General features: G+C 42.7%; 1 pseudogene; it reads right to left on the reverse strand.

Moving 5' to 3' along the window:
- Positions 1-5579, reverse strand: part of LOC129501761 (60S ribosomal protein L6-like) — a 63315-nt pseudogene extending 57736 nt beyond the window's left edge.
- Between the last annotated feature and the right edge of the window lie 421 nt (positions 5580-6000).

The following is a 6000-nucleotide window of genomic DNA, read 5'->3' on the forward strand; positions in this document are numbered from 1 at the left end:
TTATTCATTTGAAAAATTTTGCAGTTTTGAATCTATATTGTTACAAGTATGTTTTTACTGGAAATTCACTGGCATGCTAAAAAGTATTAACAAAATCTAATTTTACTTAAAACATTGATTCCATAGTATGAAATAAGCTGTTACTATATTAAACAAGCTTATTTATTATTATTATTATTTTTATTATTATTATTTTTTAAATTTTTATTTATTTATGATAGTCACAGAGAGAGAAAGAGAGAGAGGCAGAGACATAGGCAGAGGGAGAAGCAGGTTCCATGCCGGGAGCCCGACATGGGATTCGATCCCGAGTCTCCAGGATCGCGCCCTGGGCCAAAGGCAGGCGCCAAACCACTGCGCCACCCAGGGATCCCTTATTATTATTTTTAAAACAAACTTGTTAAAGAAGGAAATTTAGAGATCCTATACTTTGATAAATTAAAGATCAATATTAATATTTTTATTTCCTTTCCCAAATATGAAAGCTCTTTTGATGTACCATTTTGTTTTATGTTACTCACTTGACTTCCAGTTGTCTGTGCTACTTAGGTAGGGAAAATCATGAATATACAAAACTAATGTTTGTTTTTTTCAAAAAGGCTCTCGAGGAAAGATTTATGGATTAGATAGCTATCGTATGAAATAAATCTCATAGCAGATACTCAAAAATGTTTTAAATTACTTGTAAACAATGATCAACTTTTGACTTCAGTAATGGTGATAGAATTTACAGTTTTGGCCACAGATGGCAAGAATTCCTTAGAAATGATTTTTTTTTAAAACCCAACTCAGATTTTATTCAATCTCATCAGGTTTTCCACAAATTTTTTTCTGTTCTAGAATATCACACTGTGTTTAGAATAAGTTTTATTTTATCGAGTGATTTCTGTTCTTCCCATATTCTTTTTTTTTTAAAGATTTTATTTATTTATTCATGAAAGACACACAGAGAGAGAGAGAGAGAGAGAGAGAAAGAGAGAGAGAGAGGCAGAGACACAGGCAGAGTGAGAAGCAGGCTCCATGCAGAAAGCCCGATGTGGGGCTCGATCCTGGGTCTCCAGGATCAGGCCCTGGGCTGAAGGCAATGCTGAGCCTCTGAGTCACCCAGGCTGCCCTGTTCTTCCCATATTCTATAATAATTTCTGAACAGTAGAAATCCTGACCATTCTCTGTGTGTGTGTTTATATATGTTTTTTGTCCTCTATAGCAGAATAGCAAAAGCAATCTTATGTGATTTGGTATCAAATTGACCTGAGTTTTAATCCTAATTTTGCTACTTAATTTTGGGGCATTGGTGGCATTAGCTAAACTGTCTAAACTTCATCCATAAAATAGAAATAATAATAACAATAATACCTGTCTCACTGAGCCGGTAAGACTAAATGTGAATATACAACGAACCATAGTACTGATTGTTGGTATTCTTATTACTTACCATCTAACAAAGATACTGAAGAAAGAATTATCTGGAGAACAGATGGCCAAAGATGATTTTCAAAAATGCGAGGAGGGGGGAGTGGCACAGAAAATCACAACTTGACAAATCAACTCTGAAATAATCAAGAATCAATTGTTCAGTAAAATTAAGAAGCTTTTCTATTTCTTGCCAGCATATTTATATCAAAATGTGTAACATGGGGCCAGTTTTGTTACTTGGCATGTTCCTGGCCATTTGTAAAGAAAATGTTCAACAGCTGTTGATCTGGGAGGCAGATGGATGGATGACATTTATGAATTGTATTTTTCAGATGGAGAAACTGAGGCACCACGTGGTTAATTGTTTTTCCCCACCTTCCACATGTATGAAACATCAAATTTGAAATTACCGTTTATGAATATCTTCTGCCTTCCAGCTCTGTGCTGCAGAAAGAAATTGCCAGTGGATGAGATGGTAAAAATGGGGGGCTTTCTCTAAGGGAGGCCAGCTGAAGAGTCGTGCTTTTGTGTATGGTACAGATGGCCAACTGGTAGTGCTTACCCGGGCTTCCCTCCCCTGCAGCCACCCACCCTCAAGTGACAGCTTTTTGCATCTTCTTGTCTAATTAAACCACCAACAGAGAATGCCAGTTATCTGCTTGCATGACACCTCTGAATATTAAGTAGCTTTTGTAATTAATTATTTTTTGAAAGGCTTGATTCTCCATAATTAAATAAACCTTTGTGAATTAATAATAGGTTAGCATGGTATATGAACTAAAAACACCATGAGCAACAACTTGGCAGTGAGGGAAGAGGTTTGCATCTAATACAGGGTGTCTGTTGATCAATCCTTGATGATCTGAATGCTCCCGGTACCAACATCATGATGTGTTTCTTCTTTCCTCTATATTCTTGTGCACCCAAGTGGAACCAATTGTTTCTGCACAGAGTAAGATATAAAAATGCAGATTCGCGTAAATAACTTATTGCCCAACAAGGCAGTCTGTGTTGCACACGAAAATATGCCACAAGCAGCTGTCTGCCTCATATCGCCCTCTGGGTTATGACTGTGATGCTGTTTGGTAACTTTTGTGTCTTTTTGTGCTGGAGGCGACACTGAGACCCGGTAATGGATGCTGGCAAGATCTTGAGAGCAAGGGCGTGGAAAGAATGCCTTTAATCAAGGTCAGGTTCTTCCGTGATAAGCTGGTGGGGTGTGACAGAGCTGGCCCACCCCTGGGGACAATCCAGTATGCCCCCATGTCTAGCTGGGGAGTCTGCTCTTTTGCCCTTGAGAAGCCAGGCAGCTGGGGAAGCAGGAGACCCGTTGCTGGGTGATATCCTGCTTCCCGGGGCTGGCATCATGATTTGCTTGTGCCGTGGAGGCTGTTTAATCTAAGTGGGTAGGCTAGGTCTAGGTTGGCTGCCGAAACTGGACTGGACAGGTGTTTGGCCAGGAGCAATAGTGGGAAAGGATGACGGGAGGAGTTAGGTGAGCAAAAGTGGCCCTGCTCTTTCCTTCCTCCTTCTTTCCCTGTTCCTGTCTTTCCCTTTGTCTGCTTGTCCTGCTTGCACACTTTTGTTGCCGTGGTTGGCACAGCTATTGCCTTGCTTAGATTTTGGCTATAATGAGTAACAAGATCATGCCTTAGCATTATAAAATTTCAGATCTGGAAGGTTGTCTTGGGGGTTCTGGACCTACCATGGAGTCGTGAATCTAAAAGATTCTGGAAGGCTTTCAGGGTTTCTCCTGGGGGTTGACTTTTTGTTAGATGAACCTAGGAGTGCTGTTTGGCTTAGATGTAAGGGTAGCGGTTCTAATGATAATTATCATCCTCATAATTAATATACATTGTATGACGCATGCTCTATATACTTTGACTTTTGATATTTTTAATTTTTAAAATTTTTAAATAAATTTTTTCCCCAAAGATGTTATTTATTTATTTTAGAGAGAGAGAGGGAGCGAGCATGAGCAGGAGAGGCAGAGAGAAGGGGAGAAAGAATCCCAAGCAGATTCCACCCTGAGCTGGGAGCCGGAGGGAGTTGGGCGGGGTCGGGCTCCACCTTAGGACCTTGAGATCATGACCCTGAGATCACCACCTGAGCCGAAACCAAGAATCCGCTGCTCAGTCAACTGTGCCACTTAGGCACCCCTTTAGTTTTAAAAAGATGATGTAGCTGCATGGTTCACAATGCAAAAATTAAAAGAGACGGTAAAAATTTCCCCTCTTCCCTCCACTGCATTACCACCTGTCCAAAAAATAAATAACGGCTATCCATTTATTATGTATCCTCCCTGAGGTTTTTACACAGAAGAAAATATGAACATATATATTCACCTCTGTCTCCTGGCATAAGCAGGAACACATCATACAGTGTTCTGCGCTTCATGCGTTGTCGTTAGTTAATCCTGACACCAGTCCGACCTGGTTTCACAATTAGAATTCAGCTGTGGCTGAGACCCTGGCTCGGGGCGCCCCCGCAGGGCCGTGGCGCTGGGTTCCCCCGACCCGCTGGAGCAGCGCGATCTCGGTCAGCGGCTGCCCTGCCTCCCCGAGGCCGCTGCCCACGCTTCCTGCGGATTTGCTCAGGCTCCTGGGGCTCTGGCCCAGAGGGGGGAGGGGGGTGCTGCCTTCGGCCCGCGGACTCCGCGCAAGTTAGGGTATGCGGCAAGACTTACTCAGCTCTGCATCCACTGGCACTTCTTTCCGTTTTTTGTTTTGTCCATGAAGTAATGATTTCTAAAAAATTGTAGTCAAATATAAGTAACATAAAATTTACCATCTTGACCATTTCTAAGTGTACAATTCAGTGGCATTAAGTACCTTCCAGAATTTTCATCCTCTTAAGCTGAAACTCTAGCTCTTAAACCATAAGTCCCTATTCCCTGCTCTCGCACCTGCAGGGAACCTCTATTCTACCTTCCGTCTCTAAGAGCTTGACTACTCCAGGTACCTCCTGTAAGTGGAATGGTACTATATTTGTCTTTTTTTGTGATTGGTTTATTTCACTTAGCATAGTGTCATTAAACATGTATCTGAATTTCAGATACTTTTTAAGACTGAATAACATTCCGTTATGTATATACCATATGGTGTTTATTTATGTGTTTGGTGGTGGGCACCTGGGTTGCTTCTCCCTTTTATCTGTTGTGAATAATGCTGCTAGGCATATAAGGGTCCTGATACCTGTTTGTGAGTCTGCTTTCAGTTCCTTGGGTGAATACCCAGAAGTGGAATTGCTGGATCTTATGCAGTTCTACTTTTAATTTTTTGAGGAACTGTGCACAAAGTTTCAATTTCTCTCTATCTTTGCCCATTTATTATTGTTTTGTTTTTAAATGTGAGGTAGCATTTGTTTTATAACATGCCATTAAACACATTCCTTAATTCTTGGATGGGGCCCACCTGCCACAGAATTTAGTTCTTCTTACCTCAGGTCCCTCTTGTACGGGTGAGAGGAGCAACCAGCCTGGAGGCCAAGTGAGGCTGGTGGCTCACCTCAGAATACCTGGTCAGACCTCTCTACCCACCTGTGTCCTTGGTGACTTCCCTCTGTGCTTTAGGATGACTGTATTTTCTTGCTGTTTATGGAGAAGGATTTTCTTGACCTTTGCCAAAAAGACAGGATGAGCTTCCAGAATGCAGAGAGAGCTTTCCCATTGCGTAGGTTTCTCATGTATTTCATTCTCTTTGGCTGGCTGTTCGCTTTGTTAAAGTGGGAGATCTTTTAAACCTAGTAACATTTTCATTCAATAAACCAAGTCATTGTAAGACAGGCCTGCCTTTCAGATTTACCTCAGTCTTTGCTTTTATCCTCCTGGAGAAGAAGATGGGAATGTTTCTCCCATAGTGTAATATGCAGGATATATCATATACTATGCAGACTCCCCAGGCTAGTGATTCAGTTTGGCAGCTTAGGTGAGCCATTTTTTCCCCATCTCCCATCTTTTTCCATCTTCCAGCCTGGAGCTCTGCTCTGTGCAGGTATTTCTTGGGAATTGATTAGGCACCTTTAATCACTCAGGACCCAGGCATGGCCTCAGAGCTGCACCAAAGTGAGGTATTTGTGTTCCCGCTGTCACCCCTACCTCTCATGCAAGGCTTAGCTGCCACTAGGAAAGAGATGGAGCACTTGTGCTTGGAGCTGTAATCCATTCTCGGACTGTCTTCTCTACATTACTGAAAATAGCCATTTGAAAAAGTGGTACTCGGGGCACCTGGGTGGCTCAGTTGGTTTGTTGTGCCCAAGATCGCAAATCCGAGAAACCACCGAGGAGCCGACACCGATGCAAACACACGAGGGTTTATTTACAAGCTCGGGCTTGGGTCCAAGTGCACCCGACACAGCGGAGCAGGGACTTGGGCCCCGAGACTAAGAGGCGTAGCAGCTTTCTAGGGGCCACTGGCCCATGGGATACGCAGAAAGTTGCACAGTCATGTGGGTCCACACGCAGGTGGCCGATTGAATTACACCTTAGCCTCTAGTATCCACTTGAGCTGGCCTAGTACTGCGGTCAGAATTGGCGCGCAGTTTTGGCGGGCACAAAGCAGGGTTACATTGTTACGAGCCCATTTC

The sequence above is a fragment of the Nyctereutes procyonoides genome, unplaced genomic scaffold, assembly GCF_905146905.1.
Source record: "Nyctereutes procyonoides isolate TBG_1078 unplaced genomic scaffold, NYPRO_anot_genome, whole genome shotgun sequence".
NCBI lineage: Eukaryota > Metazoa > Chordata > Mammalia > Carnivora > Canidae > Nyctereutes > Nyctereutes procyonoides.